The sequence below is a fragment of the Pimephales promelas genome, chromosome 4 (assembly GCF_988280905.1).
Source record: "Pimephales promelas chromosome 4, fPimPro1.hap1.1, whole genome shotgun sequence".
NCBI classification, from domain to species: Eukaryota; Metazoa; Chordata; class Actinopteri; order Cypriniformes; family Leuciscidae; genus Pimephales; species Pimephales promelas.
Window position 1 is genome coordinate 27,104,723 of NC_142772.1, and position 22,526 is coordinate 27,127,248.

The 22,526-nt window shown below is 38.9% G+C and overlaps 1 long non-coding RNA gene across 1 annotated transcript in view; it reads left to right on the forward strand.

Moving 5' to 3' along the window:
• The window catches only part of LOC148981714 (uncharacterized), a 170,666-nt gene that overhangs the window by 97,570 nt on the left and 50,570 nt on the right, over positions 1-22,526 (forward strand). The gene's annotated exons all lie outside the window — the stretch shown is intronic.

Consider the following 22,526-nt stretch of genomic DNA (forward strand, 5'->3'; position numbering starts at 1 on the left):
AAGAAGTGATATAGGGCCCTCCTATGTTGAGTGAATTACACCCTGAACTAATGATGGATCCTTGATGCCCTAATAAACAGGAGCAAGGTACTGAGGTTTTCTGAGCTGTGGTTTAATCTCATTTTACCCATCAGTGCTTTTTTGTTTGATGGTGTCTTATGTGGATGATTTATAGAACTTTATTAAACTTAATTATTTTTTTACACACAAATTTTCAGTGCGTAATTTGCATACTATTCATTATTATTTATATTATGTTATATTCATTGCAATATTTGACAGAATCATTGTCATTAGTCCTTTTCGGACGGGACAAATTTCGGGGGACATTAGAGAAATATGTGTTTCTACATACTTGCCATTTTTTAATCCCATCCTAATCTGACAAGTATGTTTTTCTCACGCAATATACTTGCAAACATACATTTTGTAATGTACAAAAATGTTACATTATATTCAATATTTAAACCTTTAAAACAGGATAGGCTTGAAGTTACATGACAGACTTACGGTTGTAAGAAACCTTGTTAAATCTATATAATACATAGACGAAAAAAAGATGGACGCAGCCCCTTTGCTCTCTTCCATTGGTCAGAAGTGAAGCTGCCAATATGGCGCTAACATCTTGGAACTTGAGTCTGCGCAGAATTGATTTGGGGACCAGACGTGCAGTGGTGAGCAGGAAGTAAAGCCGCAAAATCAAGGCCCTGCCTTCACTTCCGCAGAATCAATCGCAAGAACACACGCCTGCACTTTTTTAAAATTAATTATAGAAATTTAGATATTGAATTTAAAGCACCAATCTCCTCAGTCCTCCGAAGATCCTGAAAAAGAGCCCATTGGTGCTTCAGTGACTACTTCGCTCAGAGAACCTGTCAATTACAGCTGTCAATCATGACGTCACCACCACCGCATCAAATAACTAATTAAAAACAAACACTTGAAATTACATCAGCGTGATAAAAACTACAGTAAATGACAGAATCCATATTTAGAAAAACGATATTTGAAGTGTAATTTATTTGTTTAGATGGTCTTACATGCCGTTGAGTAACATCGGGAGGCGGGGTTTATGACATATACTAGGACCGGCCACTGGGGGACAATCAAGACGTTTTGGCTTCACTTTTCAGGGCTTGTGCGACACGCTTGATATAATATATTGTTTTTGTTTTGATTACTTGCCATGTTTGGAAATATAATAAATAATAATTGTTTGGATGACCCCATGGCTTAGCTGGATTGCATATAAGTATGCAAGTATTTTGTTGTCACCATCATTGATTGTTAGGTCTTAAAGTTGCAAACGAATTTTCTTCAGTGCTGTTATGTATTTCCAAGTGAAACGGAATATGGAACAGAAGGCAGGGTTTTACACTAGCGCACCTCCTCTCCATCTCTCGCGCATAACAGACCAACGGTTTGAGGGGAGTGGTTAAGCGTTTCCCAACCCAAGCCGTCAAACCTCCATCATCCACCATTCCACACCGGAAGTAACTTTTCAGATTTTGATTAAAGATTACCATGGTAAAAAAAAAAAAATGTTTTTAGAAATATATTTACTTGCACGGATTAATTGTTCACCACAAGACTAGTACTATGCGCTAACAAAGTAAATAGGGTCCATTTTGATTTCACAGGGACTTTAAGATGTGTGGTTAACATGTATAACAATAGGATACGTCAGTTCAATAAGTGTCTTGTGTCACTATTTAAAGAAAGGGAATGTATATTGAACTTGTCCTTAAATAAGTGTCATTGTGTCGATCAGCTTGCTGCTTCATAAGATCCCAGTGGTCTTTAATAAAATCCCTAATGACAGAGAGCGTGTGAAATCATCAACAGCCTATTGATAAGTGGTGCCTTAGTGGAGTAGAGATGTGGAACTGTAAATGGCCCTGCTGTACAGTACACATAAAAGACTTGTATCTGTATCTTGTGTTTCAGAAAAATGGCTCAAAGTCGTGATTCTTGCGATCACATATACGATCAAAGTCTGGCCAGCTCTCAGGCATCCACCCTCTGCTACATCCCCATAATTGCTTGAGTGTACTACAGATGACCCCACATGGACAAAATTATTGCCTCCAGTATTTTCCCCGCAGCCCTGAATAGTCAACAAGAAATGTGCATGAAGCAATACATTGTCTTGTCTTTTCTACCTCAAAGAAAATTGTTCTGATTTTGGTCTCCATCTGAAAATTACTTTTTTGTGGTAAAATGGCTTTATTATAAGGCACCAATCTTCATTTGATGGCATTTTGTTGTCTTTGAAGAGAGCAGATTCATGTATACAGAAGTATGAGCAAATTACTGCACTTTTCTTTCATTTGTTGGAACAATTTAGATAGAATTAGATTAAGAGCATGACATCTGCCTTTAGCGATGTAGACATGGATTATGCCCAGCGGTGTCTGAGCAAACACGCACACACACACAAAAAAAAAAAAAATCACAAAGACATATTCCAATATTTTATCTGTTTGTATCTTGGTCTCTGATGTGTTGCTTTCAAAAAGCCACAAACACTTGAGATGTGGCTCATGCATCTTAAGATGCACAGCATCGTGGGAGGGTCTTTCTTTATTGAAGCCTGTGAGAAAAAGGTTTTATGGTCACAGTATTGGAGCAGGACAGCAAGCAGTCCACCCAACTGAGTAATTAAACTGGATTTGTATGATTGCATCTATTGATGAGGCATAGGCCATGCAAAAATGAGGTCAATGCAAATTCAAATATTTAGAAAGGTCAGCTGATTGGGATTGCTTTTTTTTAAGAAATACTTCACATGCGTTGTGATGTTTATATATATATATATATATATATATATATATATATATATATATATATATATATATATTAATGGTCATATTTTAATGGTCTCTGTCTTGTATTACTATATCTTGCATTTTGACTCGGAATTGCCTAATAAAATATTAGGACTCAGACTTATTCCCGAATCCACTCGAGTCCCATTGAAAATATGTCATGATTATTTCTGTATGTTAATATTTCTTTAAATTGTTGTTTGATTGAAACGTCCAATGAATGCTGACGTTCTTGTGCGCAACTGCGCATGACTTGAGACTATAAAGTTTGCGGCGCGCAAATGCAGCAGGACCCAGGTCCAATGTGATGTGGAGCTCAACTATGTTTCGAAAATGTCTGCCTTATAATCCATAATAGTTTGCATTTAAGAGCCACACAGAATTCGTGTGCAGCAATATTATGTGAAAGAGCACTTACTGATTGTAATAATTGTAAGTCATAATTATAATAAAATTACCTTTACACCACTATGTGGCCTTTTTACCTGGAGTGTACATGATTCCATGGTATATTTGGTTTACTGTTTGAGTATGGTGCCAATTTTATTGTTATACCAAATACTTAACATATTCTTGAAGATATCTTTAAGTCTGGTTTGAGACCCAACTTTATCCAACCTCTCTAGTCTCGACTCGGACTCGAGAGAGCTGGTCTCGACTACAATACTTATAAAAATATAATTAATATATATATGAATTTTGATTTGTTTTCATGTTTTTTGTAGAATATCTATTTTTCATTTGAAATATTCACTTTCACAAGTCATTGTCAACAGTTTACACACAACACAGTGAAATGTCTAGCAGGCTCCATGGTAGCACTGATTACTGTATCTGCTACAGATGATAATGAACTGTAAATGCATATTTCTGACACAGGTCTGAAGTGACTCGCTGGCACAACGCTCTCAATGCTCTTTTAGAGAGAGGAAAGTGCCAGATAAGATTCACCGAGGCACTTGGTGAAATGGTCCTGCACAGTGCACTTTTGGAAAAGAGCTATTGGGATGCGTTTTGAGCAGGTGGAATTTGGTGTTGCAGTGTTTTTGTTTGTTTGTTGTTGTTTTTAACATAATTCACCATGTACTGTTCATATAGATGCCACTTGTGTTATAATTTATGTGCCATCATGTAACGTCGTACTGTAGGGTAGATGCTGAGAATTGTATTAATCTCAATGCTAAAACATTTGAATTGTTTCTTTTAGCTCAGTTACTAAAACTGGGCACCGACTAAAATTTTCTTGAAATTTAACAGTAGTGCCTACTGTAATGCATTTAGATTCAAGGCAGTATCTGTACTAAGGATCCTTTCATTTATACAATAGGACAGCACATGGGTGTCATTTTTGATTGATACATGTTGCATCTACAAAATTCTCATTTGACTTTAACTGTGGTTTCCAATTTTAATAATGTTAAGGAAATAAAATTCAGTTAGGTCAGTTGTAAATAAGATAAGAGCACTAGATTTGAAATAATACCACACTCTGCTCAAACTGTAAAGAATTTCAGATTTTTTTTTTTCATATATGCATATGCATTTACAATCACTTTCTTATGTGGAGGAAAATATTTACAATGCCGTTTGAAAGCTTTCATTTTTACTGGCTGCTACTGACAAGCACTTGATGCACTTTTCATCATTTGGTTGTTTATCTGGAGAGGGATGCATTTACCTCTGCCTCCCCATACATGCTCTCTTCCCTTCCCTTTGTCCATATTCCTTCCAAATAAAGAGATCATCATCACGAAGAGATCATGGAAGAATCTTGTTTACATACAGAGCATGTCTCAACTTTGAACCTCTTCTCTTGATTTTTGGTCTTTCATCATTAAGAGTGATTCTGTCAGTGAGCAAAGCTTCTTGTTTTTGTGATGTAATACATTTTGCGTGAAAGAATCAAGAATTAAGTTATATTTAAAATTTGTAGACCACAAGAGTAATACTGCCATCTGCTGTATCTGCAGACGTCTGGTTACCGGGACTCGCCCAGATGGTGTGCGAGAGAGATAGAGAGAGAGCTTTTTCAGCCTTGCTCAATGTTTCTCTCATAACAGTTTATTAATGAGAAAAAAGAATGGCTCAGCAACTCTGAGCAATTTTAAACCTTTTCAAGACTTTCTGACCTTGAAATCTTGATGGACATATTTCGTCAAATTTCAAGCACAAAACAGGCTTTTCTCTGCGCTCTGAAAGGTTGTATAGCAGTCACATCTGAATATATCTCTTTGTAACTCTTTTTCTTTTTTGTTGCTAGGTCAGTGCTTTAGTGAAGTTCAGACTACAACTTTGTATTTTGGCCTTTGGGTCTTGATATGCGTATCAGTGCACTGCAATGTGAGAGAGCAATTGTCATTGTAATTCTAATTTATTCATATTTGTACAGTATGAGTCTCCAAATGGGTTTTATCTGAATAAAAGTGGGTTTGGACATGTAACTTACTTTATTACCATCAGTATTAATAGCTGCATATTTGCTAGTGAAGAATCAAAGTGCTATATCTATAAATACAATGGAACATCTGCACATCCCATGATAAATCTAATACGCTCCAGACAATGGCAGTTTAAAGCAGATTAGAGTATCAAAAGCTTTGTCCCGATAAATTCTGAAACCCTCAAGTGCCAGTGCAAACCCTTTCACACAATCGACTTAAAACATATGTGAGACCAAATACAACAAAGTCTCCATTCATCTCTGTCTTCAAGGTCAGGTTATTTCATATTTAATATTTCTGCAATAAGTAGACATTTTAAGGTTAGTTGTCAATGAATAGTTTATATTTATGATAAAAAAAAATAGTTACAATTTATCGAGAATGCATAGCTTACTCTCTAATGCCCGGTATACACATTGTATGATTTTGGGATGTCCCAGACGAAAGATGACCAATCATGGCAATTTCTGTAGCCGTGGTTCCTAAATGGTGGCCCGTTGTAAAGTCAGAGAGGTTCAGAGATTGACATTGTTGCGTTCTTGCGACAAAAGATAGTCTGTAATAATTTTCTGACAGTGTCAGAAATTTAGCATGATAATCTCACAGTCTACTGACTAGCTAATAAAATGCAATATGAATAGCATATTGATCAATACAACATGCCACTAAAACCTTAAACTACCTCAAGCTCTATTTGCAAGATTGGCATGTCAAGTTCGCCTCTTTTCCCCGCCATGACTGCATCCATATTCTCCTCTTATTTGTTTGCCACTAGCGTCTGGGGATGATTTTTTATTCTTCTATACTACCTCGCATCATAACCTACGATAAAATGGTGGTGTCATGATCTGCATGACTACATGTCTACATGCATGTTGTAACCAAGTTAATTAGATCCACAAGTCATACAGTGTGAGTTGTAATGATCTCTAATGGTCTGTAGCAGGCATAAGAAACAACAGGCAGACTGGATACATCCCAGTTTTACTCTGTATTTGGTTTTATTTAATTGATTTATTTGAAGAAAGATCTGTATTCTTAAATCACTGTGTCCTGCTGAGTGAGATGTTGGTGGTGAGATTTGGGTCAGTGCTCAAACTAGAATGTGTCATTCACAGAAGAGCAATGTTTGACCCCTGCATGCCCTTGTGCTCTTTGCCGGATATATGATTTGAAGATCAGTGAGCCGGACAACAAGCTTTTGGAAAGGATACACAATGTAGCGTTCTATGCAGGCTTATGACAAGATTTGTTTGGGACTATAAGGGGCAGGACAGTCTGAAATTCAGAATTTACACTACACCGGGATTTCATAGTCTAGACTCAATTCATCATATATAGGAAATGCTTTTTGATTTACAAAATAGAAGAAGTGTCTTCGACCATTCCTGTATTATGTAATTTCAGTTATCTATTAAGCTTGCGCCACTTTTGTCCTCTTATTTACTCCTCTATAGTGCCTTATAAAGATGCTGATACTAAAATTGCATAATGTTTCAGTTGGCTTATCTCCGTATTCTAACCAGACACAAACAAATAATAATCTTCTGTGTTAAATAGAGTTTTACATGTAACCCTGGGCGGTCACCATGATTTTGCCAAGTAAGACATGGTCCTGGATCATTTTGTTGATCCTGAATCAACATTCCTGTCCCAAAATGTAGTCACCCAATCCCTACTCCTAAACCTAACCCTACCCATAACTTTTCTCTAAAATCAGAGGGTAATGAAAGGTTAATAACACTGATGTTTATGTACTTCGCTCTGGTTCTAAGCCTAAACTTTACATGAACTGTAATCTTGTCCCTCAAATCTGATTGGTTGATTGGAAAATTAATCAACAAATGTGGTACTTGGTGAAATCACATTCACCAACTGCTACGCTAAAAGAGATAGAAATCGCTTGTCACTATGGATTGCGGTGGTTAGTTATTGTTATTACAGCGGTTAGTTATTAGCGAAGTAGTTATTGTTTTGTGATTGTGTCGCATCACTCATTGGTGGAGAAGATATGGTGCTGACTGTACACAATGATATCTTTGACTGGTTGATTTTCTCATTTTTAAAGTGGTAAAACTAGAATGACCTACCGTATACATCTGTGGCAGGTTCAATGAAATTCGTCCCGCCTGCATGTGGTTGGCTAGTGTCCTGGTTAAGTTTGGTCCTATTAGTGGGCTGCAGTAGTATAAACAAGTTGTCTAGAGTGGATGGTGTCACGAGTCACCGCCCCTCACTTCCGGTGTCGTCATTGTCGCCATTCAGGTATGTTTGGTGAGGTTGTCTGGTGGTCAATGCTGTGGCTCGTTTTAGTTTATTTTTAGGGTGGCATGTGAATCCCTGTGGCTGGCATGGAGCCAGATTGTCCCTCTTCTGGTAGGTGAAAGTGTTGATTGTGTATTATCAAAGTATCCACTTACTTTCTATAGCAGTATACTTGTTTGTATACAGAGGTTGGGGTGAGTCTGATTCAACCACGGTTGTTTATAGCCTGGTATGGAGGCGCTTAGTCACCACCGGCGCGTACGTTCTCCTCCCGATAAACTGGACGAGCCCTCAGCTTCCATGCATATGTGTTTGCCTAATTTTGTTTGAGGATTCCGGAGGTCGCGCTTAAGGTAGGTGTGTTTAACTTATAGGTTGAGTGGCAATTTCCTGTAGAGAGAAACTGATTTTTATGAGTTGCTGCAAATAGTTAAATTCTGGAGATTTCATCTGATTGTTAACTTGTACTTTTACAGAGGTATTAAAAACAGAGTGGTCGCGTTCGTCATGGGCGATTAACTTCCGTGCCGTTGGGCTGCGTGAGACTGTAGGCGCTGTTGCTTTGCTGTTGCCATTGGGGTGGGAAGTGCTCCTTTTTGTGTGTCTATCGCAGTGTGTGTGTTGGTTTATATTTTCTTTTCTTTAGGATTGTAAAGATTGTCAATGTGTTTTTGTTTGGTTGTGATTTATATTGCATTGATCAAGTTAATCTGAATCTTGTTAAATGTGAATTCTTTAATTTTTTTTGTATGGTCTTGTGTGGCCATAAGTGATTATTCTTATTATTTTTGTTTTGCCAGTTATTTTGGTATTGTGATTTAGTATTTGTAAGATGGTTTATTTAGAGAGGTGAAAACCTTGTTCTTTGTTGACTTTCGTGAAGTCATTGTTTTTACTGTGAACTGAGTGGTGTATAACCGAAATCTGTTACAGGGGCTGAGTGTTTGAGGCAGGGGTGGAAAGCTGGTGGTGTCTTTTTCATCACGAGTGCCGTGTCCTGAGTGCTGTACGTGTATGTGTGTGTAAGTGTTGAAGCACCGGTGTATGGGAAGAGTGATTTGCCGTGGAGGCCATATTGTGTTTTATCCTCTGCTGTACAACTTTAGCTCCTTTTTCCCAAATTCAGCTGTCACTGACTGTGTCGCATCTTTGTGTGTTCTGTTAAATGGTCTAAACGCTGTGGTCTATTGCTGTGGCCGCGGATCGACACACATCCATCCATATGCTAAAATTGCAGTGATCAAGAGACACACATATTCTATGTACTGTAACTGAAGAGCTATTTTAAATTCTAGTGTATGTGGTCGTAACCTGCAGGTACAGGGGCTTGATTAGACATCACTCCTCTTGTTCTTTGTGTTTCCTCCTGCTGCGATTCTGTAGATTAGCTCTCAATCACAGCGTGCGTGGCCACGACTCTAATAACAGTAATCCAGTCAAAGGATTTGGGGCTGAATAAACTCGAGCAAGATCAGACCTTGTCTTAAAATCAGCTCCCTCTGCATTTGAAGGGGCACACGGAGATTCTGCATGGAGCTCAATATGTATAACACAGCATGTAATTTGTCGGTACTTCATATGTACCTCCGCAGACACAATCAACAGTAAATGGAGGAGATTCTCGACTCGCTCAAGAGGTATTCATTACCTCCAAAAGCCTTAAGAAGCCTCTGAACAACTGCAGAATAAAAGGGAGAGGAAGAACCAAAGGCTTGTGGCTATTCCTACCATGATAAGAGACCCTGCATGGGGAGAGATCAAAAAATGCTCCACTTCAAGCCCCTTGTGTTTTTTTGCATTTATTTTCATATTACTCTTGACCTTGGCCTGAAAATGAAGGAGACTAATGAATATCCTGACCAGTGTGTTTCCAGGTGTACATATCTAAATGAATGTCTAATGACAAAGCCAGTGCCATCTGCAAAATCTTGATATTTGGCAGGGGCAACTAAAGCCGGGTGCACACACTGTACGATTTATAATGGTCCTTTACAACTGTGGCTTGTCGTACTGTACAAACAGTCTGGATCTCGGATGTCAGACATACGGCAATCAAGACATGTTAAAAACTGGTAGACACAAGACGTCTGTGACTGAGCTGCATTTACATGTGGGATAGAATAGAAATGGTGGCTATAGCAAACAAAAAAAAAATCTCTAGCGTTAATTTTGATCATTGAAAAGTATGCGTGTGGTGCAAGTGGTGGTTTATTGTAGTCTCACTTATTATGTCATCAGGTTTTACGCTCCTATTGGTTTTTGATTTGATGGTTATCATAGAAGTCACTGCTGGACTGCACCTCAACTTCTGTTACTGCCAGAATTTTGTCAGTGTTAAAACATGATCGCAATGGTCATTAATCGGCTATCGGCGAACATGTCAAACTAGCGACCAAAGACTTCAGGCTTTTGGTCCAGGATCAGAGGAATCACTTAGGATTTATCTTAGATGGCCAAGTCATGGCTAAAATCGTACAGCGTGAACCCGGCTTAGAACATGAAAATACATGGTAGATCAACAAAAACTTTTGGGGAAATGGCATGCAGGTCTCTAGGTCCTTGGCTGTGCACAGGGATGACAAAATATTACTTCTTAGGTACCAAGTCGACGTTTCTTTTGACCAAGAAACGTTTTTGACTGTTTACAGGCAAAGTGCTAATTTTTAAAAACAAAAAATGAATATTTTAAATTGTAAACGTGGACAAATCCAGTCTCGGTCTGATTCAAACTACAAAAATCAAACAAAAAGAAAATTCACTGAAAATCATTTAAAGTCTGCATGTCATTATTTTAATTTAATTTGTTCAAATCCATTATGTAAATAGGCAATGGGTCCCGACTGAAGCCATATGGTGACAAAGGGCATCAAATCTTCCCTAAGGTCTTGTCAGTCCAGCCACAATCTATTGTCAGGCACTGTTGGTGTAACGTGATACTCTCTCAGAACAGCTCTACAGAGGCTTCTTGCATGATAGCATCAAGAAAGGCCAGACAACATGGCTTTCTTTTGCTTTTAGTCATCCATCAACCTAAATGACAGGAAGCAGTTTAGCACCATCTGAACAATTCTCTAATGTGATGGTTTCTATAATATTATGCTTTCTTGATCTATGAATAATAGAATACGCCAAAAGCATTTACATTTTTTGAAATCTTTTTCATCATTAATTTATTTTATTTCTGCTCATTTCAAAAACATGTTTTATAAATAGATTGTGTTGTAGTTAATAACTACACTGATTTGAAATTGAATAATATTTTGATGGAGCATGGAGCAAAGACTACAGCTATAGATCTGGACACCTGTTTTCATGAAATGGTCTTGAATGAAAGATCTGATTGTTTCATTCCATTTACTGAAGCACAATGCTCAGCTCAGTGTCCAAGCAGTATGGCCACTCCGTTCTGTCATTGGCATGGCTCCAGCATCGGTCACATGGTGGGAAGTTCATGTGGGGGAACACAAATCAAAAGTGAGGAAAATGCCATAAATGTGTCATGAAGTGGTTTAATGCACTCCTAATGCACTTCTCCCTGCAGCTCTTGCGGAGATTTAATAACAACATGGAGAGAGGGCAACTGAGCAGCTCTGCTAATTCCTGGGATGAAACCCATCTGCATATTGCTCCTCTACAGCTGCACAAAATCCTGAGATTTTAGCCTTCATTTTTTTAATTCCTTCCCAAACTGCTCCTATCTGTTGCAATCACATTCTTCCGAGCATCTAATAACTAAATGGCTTTTACTTTATGAAATGGGGATCAATTTAAAAATACCTAAGACTCCCCCCGAGGCCATCAAGTTATGAGGGTGTAATCCACAGAGTGTGTGTTTTCACAAAAATGAAAAACATTTGGACAAATTCATAATGATGTTTTTTTTTTTTTAACTCTGGGATTATAAAGTCAAATTATTGCACAGACACTGCAAGCTCACCGAGTAAGGATGGAGATGTTTCAGCCAAATGAAAAACTAGGATTACTAGTTAATTTAGCTTTCATAAGCAGTTTCAATTGTTAAAGTAATACTAAGCAAAAAAGCGTATTCATTTCCCAAATATGTTATGACAGATGTCATATGTTAAAACATTGCTGTGGTTGTCCAGCAAAGGCAAGCTGAAAGAAAGGTCTGATGAAATGGCAAAAAAATCTGATTTGTTTTTAAGCTTTGTCATTCGGCACGATTTGAAATCAAATCCGTGTGTTCAGAGATGCAGTAGTACATCTACATCAGTTTCCATAGTAATTGTGTCCACATCAGATACTATATGTAGTGATCAAAGATGAGTCGGTCTTAGCTGGATACACTACTGTACATTCTGTGTATGGATACGCTTAAAAAACGAATCTGAATTTCTTTTATTTCTTCTTCTTTTTTGAGTTGTTCAAACATCCCAAACTAAAAAACAAACAAACGGATTTACCAAATAATATGCCAAAATGTCAGGTATTTGCTGCCTCTCTGAACAAAGCCTTCGGGATCTCCCAAGTGTATTGTTTTTACACAAGCCAAGCTTCAGCACCTTTAGTAATTCCCCAGACCCATGACTATACAGCAGTGTTAAAAGGTCAATAAGAATACAATATTGAGTGTTACTGTAAGAGGATAAAATGGATGAATGAGCATCAACCTTTTTAAAGGTTTTTGCGTTGTTAGAGATACCAGTATTTGGTGTGTACATGCAAGTATTACTGTCGATCAAAACATAAAATGAAATCAATAGTCCTCACAGGAAACTATAGTTTTTTGATGCCCCCTTATTCTAGCAAGATAAAAGTATCTCTTTCTCTTCTCTCTCTCTCTCTCGCCTCACACACATAGGGACAAAGACACCACATCCCACATTTTTCATGCTGGCTGTCACTCAAACCCCGACCAAGGAAGTCCGTTTGATGGTAATATTTTGCTCAGCGTGACATCTCATTTATTCTTCCTAATCATCATTTCTTTTTACACAGCCTTTCCTCTGCTAACGGGAGCCCCGTCTTTCCCTCCCCTGTCATTTCTGATCTGGGTGGTTCACTCCCATTCGGGTCAGCGCCTCTGAGCAATACTATTCATGGGGGAACCGGAGGAGGGATTTACATCTCTAGGCCGAGTTTTCCCCTCCATTTGTCAGAATGCCAGGTCACCGCACTCCTCCCGCAATGGAGGCAAGATAATGGCTCTTGGACTAGCTCCTATTTATTACACACTCAGTGAGTCTGACCTTGCTCAGAGGCTGGAGATGAAGTGGTGAGGTGTTTTCTGATTTCCAGACTTTAGCCCGTGCTGTACGCCAGGTCCTGTACAACCTCCTTCTCCTTTACCTACAAGACCAATGCGCAGAGTTACTTTAGACGTCTTTGTTTGTCTATGACCCAGGATATAAATGTGTGCTAATTATTGTGTGGGATAATAGGTCTTATTAGCTATGTTTCACAATATACATCGGTAGTCTGGCAGCCATATGCTCTATGTACCAAAAGCACTGTGTGAAGAATCTGCAACAGTAGCTCTCAGATGACTGCGATGCATTAGGCACTTGGGCTCTTAACCTTCCTCAATAACAGAAATATTAGCCAGGTATGCTAATGCTTTTTGAGGTTTCCATGGCGGCAGTGGTCCCCGGCTCAGCACAACAAAGAGATAATAACATAACCATACCATCCATATGCTATTAACAAAATGGGATCTAAACATCTCCTGCTTTAGATGGATAATGTTACTCATACTTTGCTGTTTTATGGAATATGAGTGGGTGGTATTTAGAATTCCCTGGGGACATTTTGGAAAAGTGCTGGCGAAGCTTCTCAGAGTGGGCCACTTATAGGCTTTCCGATGAGTCTGATTAATGTGTGCCATATTATGATGTTATGATGTATTATTGTGAAGTTTCTCCCCTTCCCTTGCATTTTTGAAGTTTGAAGGTGAGCTATTATGCACCTGCACAGCTCCGACCTTTAACCATTTTATAAATAGCAAAAGAGGGTCATTCATATATCCACTTGAGAATATATTAAATATATGTACGTATATGTTGTGCAGTATGATTTGGGAACCTAGAAAATATCATTAATAAACACCAATGCAAAGAATTCCAAAATCATCTCCCACGTCCTTATGGGATAGTTGAGGGTCCATCAAATGCACACTTCAGAATCTCGCTGGAAGTAGTAGGTCATCTGGGTGTTTTTTTAGTCTACTGTGTGAATACAATTAATTTGGACATACTACTTGGCTCACATGCTGTTTTTTTACATACCATAGCCTATAGTATGGAAATAGATATATTCGGATGAAGGGAGGCCCTGTTTCAAATGGAACCCTAAGGCCTTCCGATCTTCCACCAAGTCCGAGTCCACATTTTCGTGACAATGACGCTCTGACTGTCAGGTAGAAGTCTGCTGCGAAGCAAAAGTGTGCATTGAGGGTGCATAAAGGCCTCAAAGGAAGGTGCTCGCAAGCACCTAAAATGACAAATGGGACGGCCTATGGTCTTTGCTTTATTCCTGAATAATCAGCATTCTTGAACGCATTGGCTGTGAATGACTGAAATGACTCGCTCATGCAGAAATTCACTGTAAAATCCCATGCAAACATGAACAAGTGGGGTGATACAAACAGTGAAAAGTCCCAGTGCTGTTGAGCTTATACTCTATCTGCAGGACTGGAGTGTTGTTGTATAATGCAGATTTTGCTGTGCTTTTTTTTTATGGAAACCGTGAATTATTTAAATGATTTTGTATCATACTTTGGGGGTATTGCTTTTAAATGTAGTTCTGGTTGAGAAAGCCATCTGTAGTAACTTCATTAGGAGGAAGATTCTGTCATGTGCATGTCCTCTGAAAATATAATAAACTATCCAGTGTGTGGCATCAAAGAAAATTCAGTCGTTTCTGAATAACTCGTGCACCTGTTCTAAAATAGCAACATCAAAAGCAGAGAAGGCAGCAAAGCAATGTTGGACTGTATACAGCTACAACCATCAAACAGCCAGAGCTGGAGCAGCACAGAGGACAATCCTCCACTGTGCACTTCTCTCTCCCTTTTGGGTCTTGCTGATTTTCTGTTATCTTGCCTTTAATAGCTTTGATCAAATTGGAGCTGAGACGGAGAGACTGCTAGGATGGGAATGGCCCCAGCCTTGGCACAGCACTTGTGCAAAAACACTATTATTACTGATCCAAGCTGTTGCCGTGCATCGGGTGCAATTATATTCACTTAAGGGTCCCCATAGTGATGTGACTGGGTGATTTTCTGAAGTTGGTGCTTTTAGTTGTTCCAGGGCATACATCAGATGTACTGAAAGAAAGGATTTAAGAATAAAGGTGAGGTTATGGAAAAAAAATAAGTACAATCCATCATATATATATATATATATAGACTGATTCAGTCAAAGATGTATTTAAGACAGCTAAGAAAAAAACACAAAAAATGTTTGAGAGGTGTAACCCACACTTTCAAGGTCTACAGAATGATCCACATGTAAGCCTTCAAAAGCAGCACAAATACAACACGGGCTCCATAGAAAGCACGTCCTTGCCTCTAATATTGTCCTTCAGTTATGCAGTGTGTCCTCACTCATTAGCAGTGGTGGTGGTTCTGTTGTGCAATGACTGCGTTGCGATGTATTCTTATATTTTTCTCTTTTTCCCCCCTTAATGATTCAGAAAGCTGAGTGGGTCTGCCTGGCAGACAAGCCCCCTCTGTGAGAGAGCACTTGATTAATCATCTGGAAAACACTTTGCCATTTCAGCTGATTAAATAAAATTGACTGGATTTTTGAATTTTATGATAAAGTGACCCTTGCATGCTTGAAATGACCCAGCAGAGGAGCACAGCTCTCTCTCTCTCTCTCTCTCTCTCTCTCTCTCTCTCTCTCTCTCTCTCTCTCTCTCTAAGGCAGAATCTATATTTTGTCCCTTGCAGATCCACGAGTGAGATGTCTCCTCAAGCAGAAAAACGCACTCTGTCACCAGTTGATGACAGTACCTGCCAACCATGTGCACCTCTGTACGGAAATGCAAAGCCTCTGAACAGGAGCGCAAAAGTTTCCTTTCAATTTCCCATCACGTTATTGAGCAATGGGGCATTCTCTCTCTCCATTCATGTGGAGATGGGCTTTTCAAGCTAAATTAGTAATGATGTTGGCATGTGCATCAGACTGACTTGGTTTCTTTTCAGTTTGTCTCTGTTCTGTTACTGCTTCTTGTGTAGATTTGATTCATTTTTTACTTAGGTTTTGTCGCACTTATTAATTCGTTTTCTTGAATTAATTTATTGCACAATTTGAATGTTACTCCTTAGTCAGAATCTACAGTATCCCTATAAAAACCTGCCTCACGTAACTTAATGTGCCCTGTGAAAACAACCCCACACAAGCCACACTTGCCTTTTGCCTCAGCTTGCTTTTACAATACGGCTATCTTCTGCATAAAAAAGGCCTGTGGTGAGATGGAGACGATAAAACCCAGAGAACTTTGCTCCATTTCTTTAAGCATAGCCACCCCCACTCAGCAACGCAAATAATTACTGTCCGTTCCCGGCAGCATCGATCATCCACAGTGCAGATCGTTGTGCTTTCAAAGGAGGTCTCTCTTCATCAACATCAGATCCATTTGAGTGGAAAAACTGCAGTGTCCAAATGATGTTTACACTTGGGCTCTGATGTCTCTACTTAGTGATATACCCAGTGTAGCAGGCATATGTCCCTCACCAAGGCTGGAGGCAGCTTCATGGCCCATTGCGTACAGGGCTTCAATAGCATTATGTTCCATTTACAGAATGGCTAAACAGCCCTGGCTGAGGCGTGCTGGATTTGTGGGGAGGCTGGGATGAATTTACTACAGGAAAGGAAGCTGTTTAATGTTCTGGTCAACCTGTATATAAAATGTAAATCTTAAACAATTGGTGTGTGATTTTTCTGTCATTGTTTATGTCATTAGACTTGCTCCAAATAACTACATGTTGCTTGAATAACATGTTACTTCATGAGCAGCTTCCTAAAATGTCGTCTTACTTTTTACAAGTACGTATTATATAAAAAAATTGAAACCATTTATCGAACAATGTGTGGGAAAAACACCATATTTTTTGTGGAAAATTGACATTTTCAACCATCAGAGCAATTTTAAGTTTGGATTACCATCTTTTTTTAATTTTTTTAAATTTTGTTTGAATTTTTTAACTTGAGATTTCTTAAAAACAAAGTACTTGTGGTGATGAACAGTTCAATAATATGAAAATAGAAGAGAATAGAGATTTTAAAGCCACTTTTTGGTCATTCAGTCATTTCATCTGCCACAATAATATCTCTGAATCATCTTTTTGAGGCTAGCAAATACTGATATGGGATTAATCGTGATGTATTTGATATATTATTATATGATATGACAATCTATTGGCAACCTTATCTAACCAAAGATTTTCATTAAGCTTTCAGTTCAAGTGATTGATGCAATTCATTTAATGAATGTGCCGAATCCGTTACATCTGTTACCAATTCAATCTTAACCTGATTCCTCAGATTTAAAAGAACAGGTGCCAGTGTGCTCCTAAAAGCGCTGATCTTTTGTGAACTCACTCTGGTATGAGCCCACCTGGACTGGTGCTGTATTTGAATATGTAATGATGGAGCTGATGCTATGAGACGAGGGAATGCCGAGCTTCTAGCAGAAAGTTGCTTTGCAACACGGCTGCTTAATGGCATCCTGACAAACAGCTGCCAGTCTGCAGGCAAATATTTATTCAGTATGCAAACCTGACATCACCTGGGCTTATCACTGCATAAACAGCTTGTGTAAACAGCCAGAGGATGGCCTGATTGTGAAAGTTTAGTTGTACGAAGAAATGCAATGAAGCACATTTCCATTCTGTTCATTACCATGAAGCTCTATTAGCAAAGTTGTGTAGCGGCCATTTAAAGGACACCCCACCCCTTTTAGTTTTGTTGAATCTAATAGGTTACAGGAAGGTCACACCATTATACTTATACAAACAAACAAAAAGAAGTCTCTTATGCTCACCAAGACTGCCTTTATTTGATCAAAAATACAATAAAAGCAGTAATATTATGAAATAATATTGCAGTCTAAAATCATTCTGAACATTTATAATTTATTTTTTGGATGGAAAAAGCTGGATTTTCATCTGCTCTTAATTACTTCAGTCCTCAGTGTCACAATGATCCTTTAGAAATCATTCTAACATGCTGATTTGATGCTCAAGAAACATTTCTTATTATTATCAATGTTGAAAACTGTCATGTTGCTTAATATTTTTGGAGTCTCAGGATTATTTGATGAAGTTCAAAAGAACAGCATTTATTTGAAAAATGATTTGTGAAATTATAAATGACTTTAGTGTTCTCTTTAGATCCATTTAGATTGGAAGATTTCTATCACACTGACTCCAGACTCCACTTTTGATCAGTAATGTATATTACCATTTGTGGCCATTTAAAGCAGATACCAGTCAGTGTGATTATTTCTTAAAATACCTGGAAATGAAGGATAGTAATACATACTGGTTAAATATTGTCATCCCTTTTTGTCTTCTTGAGATTTTATCCCTAAATAACCAGCACAAATGCTGCATTTCAGTCAAATGGCCTACAAAGCAAACTCCAACACTCTAATCCTGTGTGTAGCCAGCATTAAAAATTGGATTGGGGAGGGATAAGATTAGATTAGGCCTGCTGGATTTAAAAATATTAAAAAAAAAGTAAAAGCTCCATTTATGCTGGAACATAATCTCCTTTCACTATATGTGGGAGCATCAAGCCACCCAACAGATGCCAGTCACATATATAGAGAGATATTTGTCTTGTGCTGGTTCCATCTCTCTGTAATTACATTTCATTCTGATTATTGCAATTCTTTTATAGTCTGTTTTAATTTTGTTTTCATTGAATGTTTCTGTTTTTCCTTCACTTCATCTCCAGATGGATTCATCTCTGCAAAAGCTTTGTTTAAACCTTAATAGGCCAACTTGAAATCACATATCTTCCATCTATTTGTTTCAAGTCTGACAGCTTTTACCCTGATTCCCTATTTCTTCACAGCTAGAAATCGGATTCATGTCTGCGACTGTTACATCACCTGTATAACCAAATAATTCAGAGTGCTTTTAGTAAATTACCTCTCCCTGGGATCTAATCCATAGTATGAAGCACCTCTCCTCTGAAATATAATACAATGCAATCCAGGAAGCAATCGTATCAAGAGATTGGAATTTATTTATTTATTTATTTTACTCTACCAGCATTTTATCAATGACAAACTTTTCCCCCAAAATAAAATATTTTTGTTTTCGCAACAATCACTGTGTATATCAGTTTAAAGGCAACTTGTTTTCTCTCCATACACTGATGTAAAGCATTTAAAGAAGCCCTTCTCTGAAATTCATTATTAATTCCCTCCAGCTGTAAAACCCTGTTAAAGTGCCCTGCTGGTAATACTGTCCTGGCAGATTGCCCAGTATTGCCTGCCACCAGGTCTTTAGAAGCAGATTCCGCCATGCCGGACTCACTCAAAGAGCTCTTGGGTTACATCTTAATCCCTCACATCCAATCTAGACAACATCTGCAACCCTGGAATTAGACTGATATGCTCATGACACTCAGCGACTGCTCACACACACATCCTGCATGCAGCCACCACACTGACAGATGCTTTTACACTGTATTTCAGGCCAACTCTTACATTTACATAATGCATATTTCACAAAAAGACAATGAAAAGGATCGCCCGTAGATGTCAAGTTAAGCTCAATCCACAGCATTTGTGGCATAATGTTGAACAATGCTTAAAAATGTTTTATGAATAGAAATGTGAAGCTTCATTTGAGCTGCAAAGTTACCATAATTTGTATTGTTTTTTTAGGGTTTAGCTATTATGTCGCAATGCAAATGAAGTTGAAATGGATTGTAAAATTGGAACTTAACAGAATAGATTAGTAGGTGTATTTCCAAACTAAATCATGCTATAATTTTTAAACAATGGTTATTTAAACAGACCCCACTCACTTCCATTGAAAATGCCTCACTGGAACCTAGATTTTTCACAAGGGCTGTTTATTGAACTTGTATTGAACCCTGAATATTCCTTGTATAAAAGATATTCACCAAATGTAAAATTATCCCAACAGAAACAAATAGTGTCTGTGTTGTCACTTTGCTCAGTGTTTTTTCCCTCTGAGCCATGATTTAATTAATGATCCTTTCATGACTACATGTAGTTAAAATGACAAAGGGAGGGATTTTGATCCATTTCAAAGCCTTTTCCTCTCCCTCTGTTAGAATCCAGCCCTGTGTAAGAGCATCGTCCCCTGCCAGGGATCACTAATCTATATCTGCCGTATTTAGCTAACTTGGTACAGCACATGTTTTTGCTCTCCGACATGAGGGGTCTGCCGCCTAGGAGGGCCATCGGGGCCAGCTGTCTGCGAGGAACTGGACCCCATAGACCCACCTTCAACCATATGGCACTTATCCACATCTCAGCACTGGGGTCATGGGCACAGGGAGAGATCTGTTTTCAGGCGGCAGCCCAGTCAAAAGCCCTGCAGGCTAACACCATTAATCTGTGCTGGAAACCTCAGTGTTCCTCTGGATTAAGAGCACACTAGGGGAGGGGAGCAGTGAGCCTGTGGGTCAGAAAAGCCTCTGGCACAATCTGACCTTTATCTGTTTGATGTTAGGAAAATCTATACAGTTTGTAGCTTGCAGACTATCAACATGACTATTTAAAGGAAGGAGTGGATAGAGGGGTCATCAACTTTGGCCATTTGTATGACATAGGTGTTTATTAAAACTAACAGATTTCAACTTCTTTCTTTTTGTTATAAAGTTAGAACATTGTAGCAAATGTGTAGCATCCCATCGTCATTTATTTTTGATACTTTTCCAAACCATAAACATTGGTGATGGGTGAACAATTTGCTGCCATGACTGGTATTTTCACTGTGCTTCATCCCTCCACCGCTTTGGCTCCATCGGAGTCCTCCTTCCATCCAGATTCATCCTTGGTCATACCTGAGTCGCCTAAGTCCACCGGCACCCTGGCTCCACCTCATTGTCGCTGCGGCTCCGCATATGCCTTTGGATCCTACAGTGTCGTCCGGTCCTGGTATCGCCACTGTTCTCCCTCCGGCCAGACTGATCTCATGAAATTGCGTGTGTATGACACGCCAATTCGTATTTCCATTTTTGGCGTGTAATTAAGACGCATAATCGCTTTTCAGCGTGTTTATCAACGCCGTTGACTTAACGTTACATTACTGTATATATAAATATAATATGACCTACCCCAACCCCGTCGCTAAACCTACCCGTCACTGGGGTTAATAGCAGTTATGAGTCTTCCCCTACCATCCTAGGAAAAAAAATATCGCTCCCCAGATGTAGATCTACATTTTGCTTCGTTTCGCTCGGACATTTAACAGCGTGTACATAAACGCGTAAGCACTCGGACATTAATGGCGTAAACATACACACGGATACATGATAGCTCAAAATGCGTATAGATAACACGCCACTTGACTTGTATAGTCAAGTGGTGTGTATGTTTATGCAAAATTCATGATGTCATTTTGCTCCGGCTTAGGTCTGGTTCCAGCCACTCGTCCACCCCCAGAGCGAAAATCCAGAAATTAACATTGTATGATTTTCTAAGTAATTAATTAGCATTTTATTGCATGACATAAGTATTTGATACATCAGAACAGCAGACCATAATTCGAGTTTATATGTTTCCTGTAGTTCTTGACCAGGTTTGCACACACTGCAGCAGGGATTTTGGCCCACTCCTCCATACAAACCTTTTCCAGATCCTCCAGGTTTCGGGGCTGTCGCTGGGCAATATGGACTTTCTGCTCCCTCCAAAGATCTTCTATTGGGTTCAGGTTTGGAGACTGGCTAGGCCACACCGGAACAATGAGATGCTTCTTACAGTGCCACTCCATAGTTTTCCTGGCTGTGAGTTTCTGGTCATGGTCATGCTGGAAGACCCAGCCACGACCCATCTTCAATTCTCTTACTGCCCCATCCAAGGTTTTCTTTTTCCCCCTTTCCCCTCTCTCGTATTTGTCGCTCCTCATGCTTCTGTCTCTTTTCTCTCGCCTTGTCTATCCATACCCCAGGTGCCATGGCCACCATGACCAGTCCACCCCAGGGGAGGGAGTAGACACAGTCTTGTGGGTACTCCCTGGCCTGTGAGGGGCGATTAGGGAATTTGGAGAGCAACTTGGCCATTGTGGAGTGGTTGGTGTCTGTTTGGTTGAGTGTGGACAGGTTTCTTTTATACAGGTAACATGTTCAAACAGGTGCAGTTAATACAGGTAATGAGTGGAGAACCGGAGAGCTTCTTAAAGAGAAACTCGGAATTCGTACCGGAATAATACACATGTCATGCAATAAAATGCAAATGAATTACTTTAAAAATATTCAATGGGATTTTCTGGATTTGTTTTAAATTCCATCACTCACGGTTGAAAAATACCTATGATAAAAATTATAGACTACATCCTTTTTAAGTGGGAAAACCTGCAAAAACGGCAGTGTTTCAAATACTGTATATGAACTTTGCAATTCTTCTGTTATTCACCCATAACCATCTGGGTCTCATCAGTGTGTCTCAGGTTACTGCTCAGGTACGCTAGTACTGGGTATGGGTGTGTCTGATGAAAGATTCCGTGAGCATGGTGTGAAATTCTTGGCTTCTGTATTTGAGATCAGTTATCTGCGGGTATCAAAGGTTTATTTTTCTTTCTGTGATGTGGGTGGATCTGCACCCCACAACCATACTGCTCATAAATGCTTTCCATTAAAAATCTTCATCACAATCCATATCTATGTACCAACCAATCAAACTTTCAGAACTAATTCACGGGTTCACACTTACAAATGATTAGATTAGGTAAAAGAATATGCAGATTTGCCGCACTGTCCAGGGGAGAGCTCCGAGCTCATATTGTGGCCAGAACCCAAAGTATTCAGTATCTTCTCAGGAT